This window comes from Bison bison, unplaced genomic scaffold (assembly GCF_000754665.1).
Source record: "Bison bison bison isolate TAMUID 2011002044 unplaced genomic scaffold, Bison_UMD1.0 scf7180017864292, whole genome shotgun sequence".
Lineage (NCBI taxonomy): Eukaryota > Metazoa > Chordata > Mammalia > Artiodactyla > Bovidae > Bison > Bison bison.
This window is the reverse complement of record NW_011494864.1, coordinates 848875-865314: the sequence shown is the minus strand read 5'-3', so window position 1 is coordinate 865314 and position 16440 is coordinate 848875. Positions and strand designations below refer to the sequence as shown.

At 32.8% G+C, this 16440-nt stretch overlaps 1 long non-coding RNA gene across 1 annotated transcript in view; it reads left to right on the top strand.

Moving 5' to 3' along the window:
* Window positions 1-6: 6 nt before the first annotated feature.
* The window catches only part of LOC104996403, a 738430-nt gene continuing 721996 nt past the window's right edge, over window positions 7-16440 (top strand). The window contains exon 1 of the long non-coding RNA XR_826183.1: window positions 7-239. This is a non-coding gene — a long non-coding RNA (uncharacterized LOC104996403). The remainder of the gene's footprint in view (window positions 240-16440) is intronic.

Genomic DNA, 16440 nt, shown 5'->3' with positions numbered 1-16440 from the left:
GAAGTGCCCTGGGAGCGCTGCGCGGGAAGGATGCGTTACCTGCGTCCCCTCCTCAGGGAGCGGCCGGGCGAGCTGGAGGATTCTCTGTGAAGGACTCGAAACTCCGCAGTTGGTCTCCTGCCACAGGCTGGGGTGCACCTGAGCCTGGGCTCTTGTCTGAACTGTGCCGACGGGCAGGAGGATGGTAGACGGGAATTGAGAGGCGCGGAGGAAGGACGGGGAAGCCTGGCGTCTCCTTGGTAAGTGGCTGACATTCCTTCGCCGGTGACTGCTGTCTGCGATTGTGCACTTGGCTTCCCAGGCGCTGACAGTTTGTGACACGCTCGCTTCTGCAAAGCCATCCTTTCTTGCCGTGTTGCCAGAATTTTTAAACTGTCACACAAAGCTGCTTTTCCCCCCGCCCGCCCCCCAACCTTCTTCTTCTTTGAAATCAAACGTGCTCTTTTTCTCTGCTGGGATTGTAGGTCAGAAAAGTTGAGGCAACGCTAAGCATAATGTATTTGTGTACCTCGTAATGTCATTCAGAATGCGAGTAAACAGTTCCTACAACTGAACTGGAAGGTGACAGATGTCAGGAGAGGGTAGGAAATTATCTGCAAGAGAAACTAAATGTTCAGAAAATAGGCTGTCGTTCTCAGGTACTGAATGTGTGTCTTCTGACTTAGCAGTGTGTTTGTGAGAATAGAGCCTAGATCACTGGACATCTGGCAGTGCGATAACTTGTTAAAATTCAGTAGAGATGCTCTATAAGTGGAGTTCTACAAAGTTCAAGAGACCGAACAAACAAGTATCTTGCATTATGCTAAGGTATTTTCTCAGTGTTGTGTAGGAAGGTGATAGTTTTTTTTTTAATGAATATAAAAATACTCTCAGACATATACTCAAAACTCCCGAGTTTTTTTATTGAAAAAATTGGAGAGAACATTAATTTGCATATATATGAACATAGTATACAGTAAATTAAGAATAACACTGACAACCTCAAAAATTTTCAGTTTTTTAATAAACCTTATTTTGAAAATAAAAGTATTCACTAAATGAGAATTATTTTATTTTTAAATTTCATAACCTTTGTCATGAAAACTATAATCAATGTGGTAATTAAAGCACAGGTTTGGAAGAAAAAAAAAACCTTTTAACTGTTTGTGAATTGCCTCAACCTGTGTTCAGTTCGTCTGCTTTTCTGTTAATTTAAAAGATGAAGTCATTTAAAGATGGCATTCTTCTATTTTGATTCTCTATTTTCACTGGAAATATGATGAAAGAAATAGATGTTCATTAGAATACTAGCATTGAGAACTGCACACAATAGTGGGTCAAATTTTAAAATCAATAGAGGTATTTTTGTGTACTGTTGAACTATAACAAGACTGCAGAAATAACTTAGGACTATCAGCAAGCTTTAAGAGTTCATCATGATTAATATTGTGACCCTAAACATAAAAGAATTAGTAATGATTAGGTCATTATTTTTTTTCAAAGTGCCTGTAATGCATTTTAAGCCACTCACAAATGTTTCTTTGCATATTTTTGTACTTCGTGTTCAGATTATTATAAGTTTTCTGTGGAGTAGTATATTGAATCTTATACTTGACAGGTATATGTTCCTTTGATTCAAGTGGAAAAAACAATATGACTATGTAACAATACATCACATGAAACAAATGAATAAAAAGTAAAAGGTGTTACTAAGACCATCTAGGTTAGTGAAGAAAACAAAGTCCAAAATTCAGTTACAAAAAGGAAATGAGATATAAAAAATAGAATTTGAAAAGTAACTGGAGTGTGGTGAGATGGTATTAAAGTGTATTTGAAAATAGAAAATCAATAAAATGTTTGTTACAATATAAGTGCCAATGTTTTGTGCAAGGATTGGTGGCATTTTTAAATTGTTCTTATTTAAAATATCTGAAAACTAAAAAATGAGGAGGAAAAGCAATTCATTTTTAAGTTCTCTTTGATTCCATACACAGCTGCATAGATAGTTTGAGTTCTCAAAGTTTAGAAAAAAGAACATTACCCCAATAGATTAGCTGAATGCCAGATTTTGCTTGTAAATTGTGAGGCACAAGCATAGGAGGATGCATTTGAAAATAGATCTGAGAAGCGACAGTTGTGTGATTTTTCAAATGAATTCCTAAAATACCTTAGTGTTTCCCAAAGTGAGTAATACTTCAAATATTAGGTGGTCTGAAATCTTTGGTTAGTTAGGAAGATAATCTAAAATCACACCTTGAATGTAGACATATGCTATGTTTATTTGAAAAATAATTAAAACTAGTTTCTTGGAAATGTTTAATCTTATGTGTCCAGTTAAGTGACACTATTAAAAATGAACCAGGTCTGGTTAATATATAATTCTTTATATATCTTTTTTATTTAACAGTTTAGGAAATGTTCACCACCTGGGAAGAGGTTGGAGTGTGGTTTAATATCAAAACTGACTTAGTGATCAGGACCAGAGGGTGTCAGTAAAGGGTAGAGGGCTCTCCAGATGGAGAAAGTAAGAGCATGTGGTGCTAGTCAAGTCATTTTGGGAGTTTGTCTTTTAGCTCCAACAGAAAGGTATACTTTTATGGAATGGAATTAAAAAAAAAAAAAAAAAAAAAGGATGAAAACTTGTCTGGATGACTGTTCTAGATTAAAGTTGTTTTAACTATATTTAAGTTCCTCTGGTTAAGACGAAGTTTTACAGAGGAACTTACTGTCCTGTAACCATTAAAAACTAATTTAGAAATTTGATGAGATTAAGATACTTAAAATATAGTGAGATGCCAATTTCATCCTTGAACACCTATTTTGCTTACCTGTAGTCCTTGAATTGCCTCTCTTTTTAAATATGGTTAAAACAGTTTTTTAACTAAGAGGTTGGAAATGTATTTGTCTTAATTTAAGTAGACTTGTATATTTATATTATTTGATATCTCAAAATTCCAACTTTAAGACTTCAGATTTATTCATCTATTTATTTCTGAAGATACAAACATAAAGTTGGAGAGGTTTATTTCTGACAAGATATTTTAGATAAGTGTTATAAGATTGTGCTTATATGCTGCATAAACTTCTTAGCACTTTATAGCAGGAAAGAGGCTGGTCGGAAGCTCAAAGCGGTGGGATCTTTGCAAGGTCTGTTTTCTGAGCATTTGTGATCAATAACTCTACATCAGAGACTGGAGCATTTTAAAAAGTAATGAAGTATACAAAAACTCTGTAACACTTAAGATTTAGGGTTAATGACTATCATTAACGATGTCTCATATCTCTACTCAGACCCTTTCAAGTAATTTGTTTTATATTTTTTAATATTCAAAGTATAATGTTAGAAAGGTTCTGAAAAATGGAATGCTATCAGTTAATATTCCTCTTAGATATTTTTACAGTTTTTTAAGTTAATTATTTTCATGAAAAGGAATAAAACAAATTTGGTAGTATTGCTCTGATGTAGATATGAGGAATTTTTAAATGGCTTTATTATATATTTGCTTTTTAGAAGGATATTAAACTTTTATTAATCAGTTGGTGGTTAAATTAAAATTATATCCTATGAACTTGATTTAAGAAAATATATTTAACTTCATTTGATTTTTACTTATTATAAATCTGTGTATGTAGTAAATGTTGAACATTTTCATCCTTATCAACCTCTTAAGTGAAACAGTCTTTAATTTCATATTCCAGAGTATTGCATATTGTATTTTTGACTTACAGACTTCTTAACTTTAAATGTTTCAGTGGAATCATCAGCTCATAAGACTTACTGAAACTGAAAATGTTAGTTGCTCAGTCATGTCCGACACTTTGCGACCCCATGAGCTGTATGTAGTCTGCCATGTTCCTCTGTGCATGGGATTTCCCAGACAAGAATACTGGAGCTGCTCAAAAAATGGAAGCTCTTCTCTTCTTTAGTACAGGGAAATGGAACTCTAGAAATAGGCCTTAAGGTAATTCTGAAAAATAATCAAAATTCTGTTCTTTTTGGGTAACAGAAAAAAATCAATGAATCAACCATTTCTTAATCTAATATAAAACAGTATGGTATGAGCAACTTTAGAAAGTATAGTCATGTTGTTTTACCATGTATTTCTTGACCTGGAGTTTCTTGTGATCACTGTCATTTCTAAATAGTTCCAAAAATGTTGTATTGGATGGATTTGACAACACAGGTACAAAACTGATTTTTATTCTGGTCTTCTCAGTGGTCACTGATTAACTTGCTTCCCTTTGGATACCACTTTTTAACAAGTGGACTTCTCTTAAAGATCTTAGTAGCACTTGCACATTTTCTCTTATTCCACTTATAGTTTCAAATATTTCTTATACTCACTTGTATAGACCAAAAAAGTTAAAATCTTGAAAGAAAACAACATATTAACATATTGTACTAATGTATATGTCCCACAGGCATACCTTTACAGTTTGTGTCTTTACTGAAATATGAACCTGCCTATGGTTAAAATGACTAATTTGAGGGTTATCCAAAATTTAAGACACTATACATCAGGCAAGGAAGAACTAGAAAGTATTTCATTCATCTGAGTAATCAAAAACTCTTGTTTGTGACTATTGACTGGGAAAGTGTAATTATATGAATAAACATTTTATGATGGGGAATAAGAATCTGCTTGCTCCTTATCATCCTTATAGCTGTTAAATGCTCAAAAAGGAGATCATCTCATTTTCTGTTATGATCCAGTAAAGTAACTATAGCATATGGAGTTCAGGAAGAGAAATTCTGCTGATCACTTAGGTGATAAAAGGTAGATTGAAAGTCTCTTTCTCTTGATACTCATAATATTGGCAGAAATATTCATCATGAGGCTAAAAAATTTAAGGGCTTCTTATTGAGAGAGATTTCATAATGTGGTAATTATAGTTATAATGTCTAGAGTCAAAAACACATTTTTAATGTGTTTTCACAGATATTTCACTAGTTGCAGTAGTTTGTGTTTAGTCGGTAAGTAGCAGAGAAACAGTACATTTATTTGTTGAAAAATTTACTTTTGAGTATATGAGGTTTCATCTTTATTTTCTCAGATATTTAATTTCATATTTATAAATATTAAAGAACAAAATTTTCTGAAACTAAACCAAAGGTAACAAAGAGTTTAATTTTAAACTTACTAGGTTTCCGATTTAATTTCTCTTTATATAAGAACTGACTTTTAAATAATACAATATTTGATAAGTTACTCTTATACTTTGAGAATAATAAGAAATTCCTGGTGATTAAGATGACTATTGGAAAATACAGATTGGAGTGTAAATGTAAAAAGGAATTATAGTTTTCTAGAAATACATTTTTATTTAATTGGCATTTATAATCATTAAATGTAAAATTGTTTCCTGGGCATCTAAATAATGTTAAGTGCCCCTCCCCAATATTTCTGAAACCTTAGAAAAATGTCATATTTAATCTTAATTAGATTTTGGCTTTGTCTTAAACTTATCTCTTTATATTCTTTTCTAAAAGATATAAACAAGGTTAATCTAGTCTCTTATGTTCAAAAATTAATAAAACTATGTTAGTGATGATTAATTTTGCCAGTTTTGAGTATATATAATGGTAAATTTATAAGTTACCTCTTTTGTAATAGAATTGATACTTATACTTCATAATCTGACACTCTTCCTGTTTCAGTGCCATTATTCAAATAGCAGTGTGTGGAGCTACTGATGGAGAGTTCTTAAGGCTAAAATAAGCATCTCATTAAATATAAGCACACATCTCATGAGTTATCAATGATGAATAATGAGAACATTTAGAAAAAGGTGACAAAATAATACCACTTAGTGTTGATTCTTTGTCTACCTGATGTGAAGAGCCAACTCATTGGAAAAGATCCTGATACGGGGAAAGATTGAAGGCAAAAGGACAAGGGGGAGGCAGAGGATGAGATGATTTGATAGTATCACCAACTCATTGGACATGAATTTGAGCAAACTCTGGGAGACAGGGAAGGACAGGGAATCATGTTGTGGAAGTGACTTAGCAGCAGCAGAAGTCCATGGGGTCACAAAGAGTTGAATATGACTTAGCAACTGAAGAACAACAATGAAAGTCTTGGGAGGAGTCTTAAAGAGCTAGTATTTTATTTAACATAAAGAGTAAAGAGATGAAGTTATATGTTTAGCATTACATTTGATGCAAAAATGGGAGGTCTCTTTAATAAATAAATCAAAGATTTTTATAGTTTATACCTTTGTTTTTTTGCTGTGAAAATCTTATTTTGATTTCTACTCAAATCAAAACTAAGATATATGTAATATTCTTTTGCCATTGATTATCTGTAAAACTAATGTTTTACAGTTTTTAAGACTAGAAAATTAAAAATCCAGTTATATTAACTCAGAGAAGATAGCTATGCCCATATTCTTTTAACCAAAGGCTGAATGTCTAGACAATTAAATTGCTAGCTGTGAACTTTTTCGCAATGAACTTAGTGTGCACTCAACAGCTGAATCAAATGGGAGAAGATTTTTGACAGTTTGAGTTAAGAAACCTGGGAACCCAAGGAGGAAAATAATTGTAGTTGTTTTTTTCTGCAGTATATTTAGAAAGAATTTTCCATTTCTTTTGTTAATATTTTTCTCTGTATTGGCAATTGTTTTCTTCAGTAATTCATGTTTAGAGATACACTAAATGAAATAGAAAATCAATGAAAAATGTGAGGAGAGAATATTCCTGTGACTTGACAAGTTTGGATAAAATTTAAATTATGGGCTCCCTTAGGACAGTAACAATTTTAGCATTTAATAAAATGCAAAACAGAAAGTGAAATAAAAGTTTTTTTAGAAATAGGCAGTAATTTTCAATTCAAATATCAACTTTTATATAAATTCTAGTTTTACTGTTACAGTAATAAAGGAATTAAACAGAGCAATTTTGAGCCTATAATAGTATTTAGTTATCATTGTTTCTGAATCAAAGTTCCTCTGTGCTTAATTTTAAAAACATGATGTAAATTATTTTAGAATGAATATATGCTAAAATTTTTCTTCTGTAGAGCTGAACATGCTAAACTGTAAAATTGGCACAGTGCAACTCAGTGGAAAGGCAGTTATATATTGCTGGGTTCCTGCTATAATAATAGTTTTACAGATGTCTTCTCTCAAACGTTTGTTTGTCTAATTAAGACAGTAATTGTTTTGTGTGTCCATGTGGGGTGACTTCATATTTAAGACTCTCTTTTTCTTTAAATACTGAGTATTTGAAGGCAATAAAATACATGTACAACGATGAGGTAAAAGATTGGTTGAAATGATTGATGGCTGATCTGAGATTTGTTCTACTCTATGCATACAACCAAACATTGCAAATAACTCTAGTAGAAAATATAAAATATATTCTCAAACTTCAAAGTATAAATGATCCTTAATATTCTTTGACTTTTTACTTTCTTTATTTACTCACCTACAACTTAACTGTGAAATTTTCGGAGAACAGCAACCTTAATGTGTAATATTGAGATTTAAGTTAAATGATCCAGAATTGATTTTATGAAAATTTACTATTATAAGTATGTTTGAAAACTTATGACTACGTATGTTTGTTTTTCATTCCTTAATGTGGTCTTGGTGGTTTACACTTCAGTGAGTAAAATTAAATAAAAGTAGTTCTTTTCACATTCAAATTAATTTTTACATTATTTCCTCACTCAAATGGTCCCTGGTGGGCAGTTGTTGTCAAGTAAGAATGTAAAGGGAAATAAGTAGCTCATGGGCTGGTGGAGGAAATAAGCACGTAGGGTGAATACAATTCAGTGTGAAATGTGCATTTAAGAGTTATATACAGCCGAGATACAAATTTTCAGTATTTCTCCTTTTGGAGATGGCTGTTTACTCCTACTGCGACTTTCTGGCATACAGTGTTTCATGCTAGCATTGGTTCTCTAACTGCTGTGTTTACTTCCTAGTGCCTAAGTTGTTCTGAAGTACCTTTGGTTTCAAGATTCACCTAACCACTTTAAATGAATGTTGTATTTTTCTACATCTCATTATAGTGCTAACTTTAGTATCTTAAAACCGTCTAGTCTCTAATGACATAGACGGATTTGTGGTGAATGTGGCTTAGATGCTGTGAAAAAAATGCAGTTCTTTTATGTTATAAATAAGCTTGATTTCCTTCAGTTATTAAGTATGGAATATTTATGGTACTGGTGTTGGCAATAGTCATTTTGCAGGGGTGGATTAACCGTGAGGCTGTGAGGCTTTGCTTACACAGTCCCTACTATATAGTAGTAGTAATAGTAGTAACAGAAGCAGGTGGTAAATGTTATTTTGATAATTATAGTACTATATCTAATATAAAGAGGCAGTATGCATTAGGGGGTTTGGTGTTTGAATTTTAGGATTCAGTCTTGGCTCTATGATTTATTAGCTGTGTAATTTTAGAAAAGTAACTTAACCTTTATTTATGTGCAACATCAGAATAGTAAAATGTCATGCAGTTGTGATAATATAAAAGAAAAAGATTGACTTTTCAGTGACAAAAAAATGACGTTAGAAACATCAAAAGCATAAACCTGGGAAGAAATTTTGATTTTACATCAGTCCCTTCTAACATATAAGCTGTAAATTATCTGTCTACCAAAATATTCTGTCCTTGTGTGAGGCACAATGCTGTTTTACCTGTGGACAGTGATACTGACATGTGTAGACCAAAATCCTTAAAAGATTATTCTGTGTGTCTTCTTTTTCATTTGAATAATTTACTTCAGTAGACATTTCTTAAAAAAATTGGTATTTATAGTACCACTACTTTTGGAGATCTGAAGGAAGTGAAAGTTTTGATCCCTGACAGTGGAGACATGGAAAATAATCAGTCAGAACACAGTAAGAAACTTAAGAAAATGTACAAGTAAACATAATTTTGAGCTATTGCTCACACATTTCTCACTACCTTGGAGGAACAGAAATTGTCATTGTGGGGATGGATTTAACTGACTTCCCAGGTAAAACAAGAAACACTGGGACTTGAAGGAAGTTTCAGTTAGGGATTGTCAATGTCTTTTTCAGTTGGTGAGAAGAGAGGCAGAAATGATGTGGATATTTAGAAGGAAGTAGGAAATGGCAACCCACTCCAGTGTTCTTGCCTGGAGAATCCCAGGGACGGGGGGCCTGGTTGGCTGCCGTCTCTGGGGTTGCACAGAGTCGGACACGACTGAAGCGACTGAAGCGATTTAGCAGCAGCAGCAGCAGCAGAAAGATTACCTAATGTGAAGGCAACTCTTTGTAATGCAAAATGTTAATATATGCCAAATGAGGAAATGTAAAGGATTCCAGGAGACAATTGCAGAATTGGAATTTTTTTCAAAAGCAAGATGTAAACAGTTCATTTTAAGATTAGGTGGTATTTAAGACGAAGTTCAGCCCCAGTTTTTCAGCTTGTTGTTAGTTGGTCAGGTCACTTCCTCAGTTTATTAATATTTACTTTCTCAAGCAAAAAAGTTAAAATCAATGAAAGAAAAGAACTTTTTCTCTTCAAGTTTTGATCACCTGTGATTCAGAGGCTGTGTATGATGTGAAGTTTTGATGAAGAGGAAAATTGAAACAGAACTGTAGTTGTGGACAGCTGAGTTTAGGATAGAGTCCACCAAATAGAGATAATATGAAAAGGGATCATATTCCTGGCATATGGGGAGGCCATGGAAAGAATATGGACTTGTTACACCCATGCTTGGTCCTGGCTCAGCAGCTTGTGTTGGTTTCCCTGAACAAAACAATAACCTTTCTGAGCTTTCAGTTCTTTTCCTGTTGAAGGATGATGTTAACTACTAACAACTTTTCTTTCTTTTTTTTTTTTCTTTTTAAGGAAGGAAGGCAATGAGACTGTAGATTCAGAAGGCAAAATCATATTCTTCACATCTATAGGTCTAGTTGCTTATAAAAATCTCATTTTATGCTTAGGTTCAAGAAATATTTAAAGGCAGAAAAATCATTTGAATTTTGTACAAATATACATGGGTACAATCATTCTAGTTTTCCAAATATGAGGAAAACCACTTAATTTGTAGGCACAGCCTTGTAAATTTGCTCATAGGTGCTTTCTTTTCATTTTCTTAATTTAACTTGGACATATTTAAAGAGATGATTTTGTTCTTAATTGTCTTTTTATTTGCTTAAAAACGTAGTTGTTGTCAAAAAATAAGTCTTTAATGTCCCTTTACAAAATTATTTAGAACATAGGATCTATTTTGGTAGGAGGGGGAGATGTTTCAAATATTGTTTTTGAATCTCATGTGACATAAAATGGTATAAAGTATATTCATTTGAAAATAAGTTCCTTCAAATTTTATTACATTCTTGTTAATTAAAAAAATTATGAGAGTGGCTTATGCTGTAATCATTAAATGATAATTTACTGCTAATTCATTAAAGCAAATATGTATGTGTATCTTTTAAACTGTGAATTGTCATTTAATAGTAAAAATAAAAAGATTTCATTTTGCAAACATTTTACAGGTGTATTTTTATAAAGTAATATTTGGTATATTGCTTTTATTGGCTTGGCTGCTATGACAAGAAGTTATTATCAGCATATTTACGATCAGTGTGCTACTTTAAATATGTATATGTTTTGTATGTGTACAACTAATCCAACTACTTCCTCCAGTATATACAGATCATTTTGTTATTGCAGAAGATTTGACACATTATTTACAAAATGGAAGAAATTAATATAAAAAATAGTGTCTTTCAAAAAGGTATGGTCAAGCTATACTGTGTCTGGAGATACTGGCGAGAGAGGGAAAATGAAAGGCGGAGAAAGCTGCAAAGCAGACAGGAGAGGGAGCTGATAGAAAGCAGTTTTACACTGTTCAATAAGGATGTGATTAAGTAAGTATTCATATCTTGAGATACTTTTCAAAATGCCTGGAGCTGATATTTCACCTGAAATGAAAGTGTCTTTTCATCTTTTTCTGCGTGTAGTTTTCTTATAAGATAATAGGCTTTAGGTATAAATGTATGGTTGATCTTCCAAGATTGAATATACAAATGCCATCTGTTAAAATATATTGTCTAGTTGTTCTGATAAATACTAATTTAGAATAAAGAAATTATTCAGTGTTCTCATTCTAATTCTTATTTTCCCTGTTTAGATATTCTGCATGATCAGGTGTCTCCTGCATATTACAACTTTAATAGATGCTTAAAAGTTAAGACAACTGTCTTGATTTATTTTCAAGTTAACTACTTTTTCCAAATGTTAATCTTTATTTAGTTAGTGTTTGCCTTTAGCCAGTGTTTAGATAAATGGTCTATCTGAGATCAATTTCTTTTTTATTTGAAGAAATTACTCTATAATTAGGTTCTTTTATCCTTTTTATTTCAAACACAGTAAGGTAATTCAGGTTTTCTCAAGAGGAAAAAGGAAAATGCAAATTAAAATAGATATATCTTATTAATTTTTCCCCAGGTAAAAATAATAGAAACATTATATTAAGAATTAATTTAGAAAACCATTGTTTTGTAGAGGAATTACTTTCCAGTAACAAAAAGGTGCTTATATTTTTATCTAGCCCTTCATTGATAAAGAGTGGAGTGCTGTCTGACAATTATTTTAAATATGATCCTGAGATACTTTATGTTTGAGTACAAGTGATTTGCTCCATTGGGTGCGTGATCAACCTGGCCACTGCAGAATAAAGCAGCTCTCACAACTCAATGTAGAGAATGAATACTGTTGTCATCTTTTTTTCCCTAACATCCTTGAATCGACAATGAACAGTATAAAAAGAATATAATCAAAGCCCTGAAATGTCTTCTAGCTCCTCTAGAAAGTAGCCATCCTTAACAGGACTTTGTATCTACATCCTTTATGAAGCTGTTACAGTATGTCTTTTTTTTTTCTTAAAATAATTTTGGTTGTGTGCATTACAATTCAAAAAGGTATACAATTTTTGAACACTTTAAACTACTCCATAATAAAGATATATCATAGTTTATATAAATAATTATTGACTTGAAATTCTTCGTCAACTTATTTTATAAGCAAGTATGAATGAATATGAAACGAAAATTCTTATATATGCATTTTTATACAAGTGTGGGTAGATCTAGAAGTAGAGTTGCTGGGTCAGTGAGAACATGCATTTAGAATATCGGTTTTACTGCCAAATTGCCTTCCACAGGGATGTTTCCAATTAGTACTCCCACCAACAATGTATTAGAATGTCTGCCTCTCCATATTGTAGCAGTACAGTGTATACCAAACTTCTCAATCTATACCCGGTGGAATAGATGAAGAGTATCTTGTTTTTGCTTTAATTTATGCCTAATATTTTGAACATTTTATATATTTAATAAAACATTTTTTCTTTTTGCCCTTCCTCAGTTTAAGTCTATTAAATTGATCTTTTTCTTATTCCCTTTACATATTAACTGAAACCAAGAAACACATAGCAGCAAGAAGTCAATTAAAAATGATTTGAGGCATTGCCAAATTTTTGAAAAAAATAAAATGCACATCTGTGAAAAGTCAGAGATGTTTTGTAAATAACATTGTTTTCCCTTTCCTGTGCTGTGTGTAAAAGATTCAGTGGCATTAAAATGAGGAGGAGACAGTTCTACTTGGGTAGACTGGGAAAGGCTTCAAGCATAGGAACTTCTCTCGACAAATATGCCCTCTCATTTTCAAACTAGTCTTCCAAATTTTATTTACCCAGCACTAGTTTAGGGCATCTTTCACTAGAGTAACATCTCCAGATTGCTTTATCTCTCTGTATTCTCCCATGTATCAATCTTTCTGATGGAATAATCTTTCAGTAATCTTTCAAATCTTTCAAGTCTTGTCATGCCATTTCCTTGCTTTGAAAGTTCTAATGGCTCCGGCTATTTGAAGAACACATTTCAGATTCTGCAGCATGCCGAGGAGTTCTATAACCGTCCTTTAGAAACCCTTTCAAGGCTCCTCTGCAACTACACCAATGAACACATTGTGGATTGAGCCACAACCTACATCAAAACCTGTCATTACATTTCCCATCTCTATACTTTTGCTGACATTATACTTCTGCCCCAAATGATGCTTCCAGATATCTCCATGCAAAAACTACTTTTTCTACCTGGAAATAATAAACTGCTTTAAAGATAGGAACATATTTTGATCTTTTTTTGGAACTACTTTGTATAACATCAACAAGTGAAATATTTGTTTGATTATATTAGCCCTTTGTCCTAACATAATTCACTATAAATAACAAGGCTTTGAAGATTCCAGTATTGAGAAATGCTGCATAAGAAGCAAATTACCTTTAGTATAGTATAACACAGAATGATCTCTCAGCAAGTATTCTTTACTATGACTCTGTGTAAGTTTGGGTTTGAAACTGGACCTGATAAAGTCAGTAAAACTCATTATTTGTCCAGGTTATCTTTTCCTAATTATAATAAAGAAACCAAGGTTGTATATCCTTGAGGAATTTGTATTGAATACAATAAAATTGTATTTTAAGCATTTTTAACATTTTTATTTCAGTTTCAAAATCCATTGAGTTTATGAATTTTGTTGTATCTGCATTTCTCATTATAGAACATGTAATATTATGTGTTATAAAAATATGGGCAGTAGACCAATATTACTTTAGCACTCCTGAAACATGGGCACATGTTTTTCATTTTATACATTATTTATAAATCAGTTCCACAAAGTTGAAACTTCTTAGCACAATGAAATCAAGAAGGATATATACTATTTTATACTTTATTGTAAGATACTACATAGGTAAAGTTTATAATGAAAAATGATATATCATGTTTGAATTTCACCATTGAATGAGATCTCAAGTAGCAATGAGTAAAATGTCCTGTATAAACTTATTTCTTCCTACCATATAATTCTATTCCAATTCAACAAATTAGCAATCTGCTAACATGTGGTGTATGTCTATTAGATACCAAAGTTATCATAATAATAAAAGATTGGCTGGAAAAGCATTTTCTACATCTTTTCATATAATTAAATTTTTGTCATAGATATATTTTGGGTTCTATTTTTTTTTTTTTATTTTTTAGCTGCACTGGGTCTTTTTGCTGTGCACAGGCTTTCTCTACTTGTGCCAGCAGGGACTACTCTTTGTTGTGGTAAGCAGGGACCACTCTTCATTGTGATGTGTGGACTTCTCATTGTGGTGGCTTCTTTTGTTGCTGAGTGTGGACTCTAAGTGTGCAGGCTCAAAATTTGGGGCACAAAGACTCAGTAGCTGCAGCTTCCAGGCTCTAGAGCACTGGCTCAGTACTTGCAGCACACAGGCCTAGTTGCTCTGTGGCATATGGGACCTTCCTGGACTGGGGAGCGAGCTTAGATTCCCTTCATTGGCAGGCAGATTCTTAACCACTGGACACCAGAGAAGTTGGGGTCTATTTTAAATAAAACATAATTATCTTATCCTAAAAAATAATGTTTTCCCCATTCTGGTGTATATTTTCAGTTCAGTTGCTCAATCATGTCTGACTCTTTGCGACCCCGTGCACTACAGCATGCCAGGTCTCCCTGTCCATCACCAACTCCTGGAATTTACTCAGACTCCTGTCCAATGAGTCGGTGATGCCTTCCAACCATCTCATCCTCTGTCGTCCCCTTCTCCTCCTGCCTTCAATTTTTCCCAGCATCAGGGTCTTTTCAAATGAGTTGGCTTTTCACATCAGGTGGCCACAGTATTGGAGTTTCAGCTTCAACATCAGTCCTTCCAATGAATATTCAGGACTGATTTGCTTTAGGATGGACTAGTTGGATCTTGCAGTCCAAGGGACTTCTCCAACACCACAGTTCAAAAGCATCAGTTCTTCGGTGTTCAGCTTTCTTTATAGTCCAACTCTCACCTCCATACATGAGTACTGGAAAAACAGCCTTGACTAGACGGACCTTTGTTGGCAAAGTAATGTCTCTGTTTTTTAATATGCTGTCTAGGTTGGTCATAACTTTTCTTCCAAGGAGTAAGTTACTTTTAATTTTATGGCTGCAGTCACCATCTTTTTGATAACAATTTAAAATTGAATCCATAAACTTGATGTCATAAGGTCATAGAAACATCAGGAATACAAAAATAGTAAATGCGTTTTAGGAGAAAAAAGAACAGGGAACTACTAGAGAGGATTTTGATCCCAACAAGCCTAAAAGTATTTCTCAGTTTTTCAGATCATTGACACTATTTAAGTCTTGGGGTGTTGTTAACTCCTTTATCTCCTGCTCTTCTTTCTTCTTTATCTTATTATTCCATTCTATGAACCCGTTCCCTCTGAACAAGAGCTGTGTGTCATCAACAGGAAATACTGTGTAAGGATCTGTATTATTTTTTCCATCACTAGACAAATACAGGAAAGCTAAGCTGCTGTTCGTTGTTTTCTCTCTGCCTCAATAGAAAACACTAAAAGTAAAAACCAAATAGAAGACCAACACTCCTTTCTGAGATCAGGGAAAAAATGAGTTTGCAAGTGCAAATACAAAGACACTAGCTGGAGTCACAAACATTTCAGTGTGCACAGTTAAAATTAATTTATCATTTCTGTGATTTTACTGAATAGTAGGCAGTTGGTTAACAAGGGAAAAGACGAATGAGTGTGTATACTTCCTGCTTGCTGAGCACTGACTCCAAAAGCAGGAAAGAAAACAATTGTATTAGCTTCTGTGGTCCTAGTGCTGAGAAATAGATGGCCTGGGGGAATCAGGCCTGTCAAACATTAAAAAGGAATGTTCTTTGGCATTCCTAAATGTCTATGAAAGAAATTGAGAGTTTTTTTTTGACATTAAAAATGGTGTAGCATGTCAGTATCAAAAAGAAAATCCCTCAAATAAGTTGAATATACATATGTTAATTTGTTTTTTAATTTTAGACTTAGCATTTTTTAAGGTGAAAGAGGGATTAAGAATTTATTTTTCATTTGGGCATAGAATCAATTTGATAAGAACAATTCCACAGCAGATCTTTACTAACAGCAGGGGGATAAGATTTGGACAGTTGGACTATGGTTAACAAGGTGCCAATTACTACAAAAAAAGCAAGAGATGATTGATTATGACTCAAATATATGTAAATTTTGAAAAAAAATTAGAAAATTTAATGATTAGAACCCAAACCATTTTTTTAATATTTAAATATATTGTTTTTTTATTCCAAATACTATGAAAAGTCTCAAAGGTCGAAGACATTACTTAAATTATTAGTCTTGGAGAAAAGAAATTCCTGTAGCAAAGGTTTATCATAAAAATGATTATATACATTAAACACATTATATGTGAATATAATGTGAATAAATATTGCACCTACCTGATTAATGAGCATAATACATATGTTTGGTAATATTTGATGCCCTTATTCTTAGGCTTTATATTTACCAGTTAACTATGTTACTTTCCATATAATTTAAATTTAAAAACCTGAAATTATAAAAATTCAAAGAAAAGACCAAAGAAAAAAGAAATATTAAGAGCTCATGCAAAAA